We start from the raw sequence: 5,941 nt of genomic DNA on the forward strand, positions 1-5,941 counted from the left end.
ACCTTCTCACGATTACACGTGCGTGGCACGTGCACAATTACTAGTAGGAGAAAAAATCCACCGAAAGGACCAGCCCAAATAGCATATCTAAGGTAAAAAACAAATTCGTTGCAGAATTTCTTTCCACTTTCTTCATTACCTGAATCTAATTGCAGTTTGTATGATCAGAAGATCAGAGAATTCAAAGATCAAATTTTGGTGGATAATGTGCTAACACTCGATCATGCTACCAAGTAAAGGAAGCCAAATTAAGCATTTGACTTAACTTATAGTGGTCGTGCAACTTTTGTACCATCACCTTCATACTCTATCTCTCGACCAGATTCAATTTCTCTAGTTCAGTTTTAAGTCGGAAAGAACAAAACAGAATTAGGAAACCAAGAGGCGCAAACTAAGGTAAGTTTTCTCAGGTTTCTCAGAGAAAATCCTATGCAATCACCGCTGGCCTAAAAAAAGAGTGGGACTTCCTAATCTGTAACGTGCTTCTTTCTGCACACAAAAATAAGAACACCATGGCAGGTTACCTCCTGGCTAAACTGGGAACTATGTGGTAACATCAGCATGATATCCACAGTACTTGAATTCATGGGATCGAATTACTTGAAAATAGTAGAAACTTACACTAAACTGGATTATGCTTTGTAGTACGAGTGCTGAGAACCAAGAAGATTTTAGCAAAAGAGACCTAAAATATGAGTTTGGACACTGAAATCTCCATCTGTAGATAATCAATACAGAGTCATAGTTAACAGACTGGACAGAAAAAAACAGAAAAACCTCTTATGGTTGCAATGCTTCCAACATCAGAATTAGGGATAGAGATCACAACTTGAAAGCATGAGAACAAATCTCTCTTGTCCAAAATTATGATGAACCAATCTACAACATGGATAGTCATACATAGTCGATCTACACTGTGAAATGATTATTTAACCATTACCATTTACTAACATCAGGAATGTGTTCTAGGTTAAATCTCAACACGATGTTTGCATACAAGACAATTGCAAAATTAAATCATGAGCAATTCATGGACCAAAGGAAAAATGGAAAGGCCGAGAGGCGGTACCTTTCTTATCGACAGCTTGTTTGAATACATCCTAGAGAACCTTGTAGTTACGGACTTGTGCTCTGTCTTTGCATCAAATTTACCTAAAAACACGCCAAAAATAAGCATCACGATGATGTAAGGCACCACACTCTAAAACCAACATAAGACATCAAAACTCTCTTAATAACCTCGTGTATCAGAACCACTCCAAGGTGAACCATATCCAGCAGCTGGAGCTACACGACACTGCCTATAGCAAGATAAAAGTCACCAAATCAAAATCAACAAAACAATCTTGAACCAGATGTATTTACATGTACTGCCAATTTACTATTGCCGTAGCTCTCAAAATCCCACAAACAAACCTGAAGAAATTAGATCTTTTAGTTCTTATGGGCATAACATCAAACAGGTAGATGGCAGGAGCTTAGTCAGAACCAGTCACAACAATTTTTGAATCTGGATGGGCTGATCCACCAACGGGAAGAGAAAGAATCAACACATGGTAAAGAGTAATAACAGTAGAGAGATCAGCTAGTAGCTAGGATGCCTCGATAGATGTCTACCTCAACATAAACAATTGATATGAATACTGAATTTCTCTCACAGCATTAAGAAAATATAGCACATAGTGATCAATTGTCTAGCAGTAGAGCATGACCAAAGAGAGAAATACCACCTTTGGGTGCCAATGTCAACTAGCTCCTGGACTCGGGTCATTTAGCTCAATCTCTGTCTATATTCTGAAATCTCAAACACAAGGGAACTACATAGAATCAACTAGCCTAGCCAGTAAAAGCTACGAGTTGAATTTCTTAGCAAACAACGAGAGAGATAACATGTTCACAAATTCAGACAACTCACTTTACATATACCAAATTAACAAGTTTATGGCATCACTTTTGTAGGTGGACTAATCATGTGATCTATTATAGTATAGTGCTAACTATGCAACAGGAATCTCTCCTCTCAGCCATGGAGTAACAATGATCCGCAAAATCAACCAATCATATACAATGTACTTGCAATTGCGAGCAAAAATTTCCCCACAACATTGCCGAAAATCACATCAAGCATCACCAATGCAAAGACGAAGGAATCACTTTGATCCTCTAAACAATATACAGAGAGGGGCATAATTATCCATACCTAGCTCTCGACGGCCCGAGGTGACCTCGTGCTCGGGGCCCTCGCAGAGCTGCGGATGGAGTCGATGACGGTGGGCGGGACGAGAGGCATGTTGCCCTAGACATCATAGGTCTCGAAGGCCCCCAATCTGGTTGACCAAATCGTCCGGGCCATCCGGGTAGAAGGGCACGACCCGGGCGAGGAACGAGCCAGGTCGGGGAGCTCCTTAGCCGTCTCCCCTCCGGCTCGCCGCTCGAGGAGCGAGGCGGAGGACGGTGCCGCCTTCGCCCGAAGAGGAAGACGTAGGAGATCTCCCTTCCCGCCGTCGCCCCCTCCGCCTCCATGGTGGCACCTCGTCGGAGGCGAGTGGAGGCATAGGCCGTCCTCACACGCGAAGCGACCGCCGAAGCACGCCGGGATCCTTCGGCCGCTCGGCTGCCGTCCCGGGGCCGCGATAGCCCCGCGCATCCGACCATGCCGCCGTCCGGCGGGGAGGCCGACGTCGAGGCCTTCCAGCCGGCACGCCGCCGTCACCCTCGCGGAGCTGAGGGACGGGGAGGAGTTCCTCTCCCTCGCGTGGATCCGGCGCCTCCTCGAGGCGTTCCTGCAGTGCCAGGAGGAGTTCCGCGTGGTGGTGGCCCAGGCGCGGCGGCGCGGCGGCAGCGGCGGGGCGCAGGCGGAGTGCCACGACCGCGTCGTGAAGGCGCTCGACGTCTGCAACGCCGCCCGCGACGGCGTCGACCAGGTGCGGCGCTAGGGTTAGGAGATGGAGTCGCCCCTGCGATGGAGACGAGAGACTAGGAGAGCGAAGCAGGTTTTTTTTGTGACGCGGGGGTTTTTTCTTTTTTTTCGTGTGACTCTTTCTAAAATTACTAAGGTACCCTTCTGGTCATCGATCTCAAGAATTTGCGGCACTTTCTATGCCGCTGATCGGGTAAACTTTAGCGGCATCTTTTGAAACTGCCGCAAATGACTAGGGGCGCTCTTAATTGTGCCTGTATTCATCCAAAATTAGGGGCACTTTTCCTAATCGCCGGTAATTAGATCACCATTAGCGGCACTAATCCTAAACTGCCAGCTAAACCTACCATTAATGGCAAATTATAAAAAATGCCTGCAGCAAAGTGCCGGCAATGTGGAGACGTGACCTAGTGATACACACGGGATTTTGTCAAATTAAGCTTTATCTAATCAACTAGGTAATTTCGTACCATACAGAAGCAAAAAACAAGGAAAGAAAACCGAACCGGGGTCTCTGACGGTCGTCTTGACAGCGTAGCCCCTCTCGAGTCGAGAAGCGTCTTGATGAGCACCGAAGCGATATAGCCGCTCCCTCCGGTCTCCCGCCATCTAAAGACATCATCGATCGCCTGCCGCTACTCACTGGTCACAACCTCTCCTCACGAAGTGGAACGTTGACTTGAGGCAGGCAGGCAGGCAGGCAGTGAGGCTCCCTTTGTACAAAGAGTACGTGGGATTATTCCCTCAATCAAGAAAGGCAACAGCAGTGGTCTGCAGTCTGCGTACAATATCATGTGCAGACAACTTGGGCGGCCGGCGGTCGGCACCACGAAATGATAAAACATCTACCATGAGTCCATGACTGCATTTCAGATGAAGGGCAAGGCAGAAACGAGGACGAGAATGTCATGTCCTGATGTACACCATCGATCCATTGAATGTTGATTGGGTTTTCTCATCATGGGCTTTCTGCTAGCTGTAATTGGGCTGGGGTACTGAAGCGTTGGAGACTTGGAGTAGCGGACATACGAAAATGAATTAGGCACGCCCCTGTGCGGCGAGCCAGATGTAGCCCGCAATAGGCGGAGAATAGGGTTTGTAGCCCGCAATAGGCGGAGAATAGGGTTTGCCGAATTAGGGCCACTAAAAAAATTGATCTAGGCAGCAGCCTTCTTCCCAAAATTGCTTGTCTTAGTATGCACGCCCACATCTTAAGCCAAATATCTTTTCATATGTGCTCTCCACAAAAAAATACAAATGTTAGTAGGGAAAAATGAGTTTTTTCTTGTCTTTTCAAAACCATGATTTTTGATTTTTTTTCTTAGCCTATAATACTATAATTTATTGTTTATCAAACTCTACAGATATGTGGATAACACGTGTACGTATCCATGCAAAAGAAATTTGAAACTAAAAATACCATTTTTATTTCTTAAAAATACCAAAAGCTCTAGATCTCGCCAGCAAAACACCACTCTCCCTTCTTCCTCTGTAAGTTCATCTCAGTCCCCATTTCATGCTTTGCTAGTCACATTCAAAACTCTAATTCTTTCACTAGTTCTACCTGGATATGTCAGCCAGTCACAGGATATGATTTAACTAAGGAAGTGACTCTACAAATAAATAAATTTTAGTTTGACCAAAGCCAATGTCTGGAGTGAAGAAATGAATGAAGAGTGTACATTTGGAAGGGATCAGATTAGAATCACATCGAAATGAGACTGTGTAAAGGATGCTTTTTTCCTACATGGGTCACCGCATAATCTACAGATTAATTGAAGCTCCACCTACTCCATTGGCGTTTTACATTTTATTGATACGATATGTATTATGCCTTTTTTATCTTTTGATACTGATTTTGAGACTTATAAACAGCTGTGTGCATCCTGGTTATGCAGAGGCCGGGTGTAATTGCTTCTTTAAGTATTAAAGCGGTCCGGCGTTTTGAGGTGGCGGGTTTCCTCTTCGGTGGTGGTGCTCTGTGGAGCACTGTTGCAGATCCACCGCCTGCCTCGCGCTCGCAGCTCGGCGGAGCTGTGGTGCGCTTCCGTCCCGTGCCGGATCCCGTGGAGCGGCGGGTCCGGGAGTTTGAAGCTTTTCAAGGTGAGGGTGATGTGAATCAGGGCGATGGCGACGACGGCGATGCAAGGTGGAGGCTCCCCGGAGCTGAGGTTCGTCGACTTCCCGTCCGCCATGGGACTCCTTCCGATCCAAGGTTGCAGAGGAGGAGCGGCGGCGGCGCGCCAGCGGCACGTCTTCTTCGACGCCGACGTCATCTAGGTCCTTCGGGACTGGTTTGTAATTTTCTATCTGTTTTGGACTGTTCTGTAAGGACTCTGATGTAATATCACCTGATCTTTCTCGCAAAAAAAAGTATTAAGCATCCATTATCGAAAAAAGAACGAAAGGAGGTAGTACTAAGGGCATCTCCAGCGGCGCGACGCATTTTATTGTCCGCGCGCGTCCGTTTGCGTCGCGCAGCAGACGCTGAAATGACCCGTGTGACCGTTTGCGTCTAGGGTTGGCTCCAGCGGCCCGACATATTTTTTTTTGTTTTTCTCTTTTTCATTTGAACATAGCTCCAAATATTACAAATTGGAAGATTATTTTACACAAACTAATACATAGTTTGGAACATGGTTTACACAAACTAATACATAGTTTGTACCATGGTGGACACAAATATAAAGGTGGCGCAGACTGCCGAAGCGACGCAGCGGCGCCAGTCGCTGGCGTGTTTGAGAAGACGCATCGACGCAGGGTCGCTGCCAGGCGGGCCCGACGAAACGTCCGCCGGATACGAGCGGACACTTTGGGCGTCCGCGCAGTGTCCGCAGAGACGCATCCGAGGCGCATATTTGGCCAGGTTTGCGTCTCCGCGGACGACCCGGTCACTTTGTGTCGCCCCGCTGGAGAGGGTGTCAGACGCATTTCCGGTCACTGCGGACGAAAACGACCATTTGCGTCGCGCCGCTGAAGATGCGCTAACTAAATTAAAGCTGAATTAAGGGAGAGGTAGAG

General features: G+C 46.9%; 1 long non-coding RNA gene across 2 annotated transcripts; it reads right to left on the reverse strand.

Moving 5' to 3' along the window:
* Positions 1 to 721: 721 nt before the first annotated feature.
* On the reverse strand, positions 722 to 2,252 carry LOC124674404. Of its 2 annotated transcripts, none has more exons than XR_006993002.1 (3): positions 2,201 to 2,252; positions 1,240 to 1,519; positions 722 to 1,152 (listed from the first exon to the last, which is right to left on the reverse strand). It is a non-coding gene; the product is annotated as an uncharacterized LOC124674404 (long non-coding RNA). The 2 variants fall into 2 exon arrangements; XR_006993003.1 differs by lacking the exon at positions 2,201 to 2,252 and adding an exon at positions 1,731 to 1,760.
* Between the last annotated feature and the right edge of the window lie 3,689 nt (positions 2,253 to 5,941).

Source organism: Lolium rigidum, chromosome 7 (assembly GCF_022539505.1).
Source record: "Lolium rigidum isolate FL_2022 chromosome 7, APGP_CSIRO_Lrig_0.1, whole genome shotgun sequence".
Lineage (NCBI taxonomy): Eukaryota > Viridiplantae > Streptophyta > Magnoliopsida > Poales > Poaceae > Lolium > Lolium rigidum.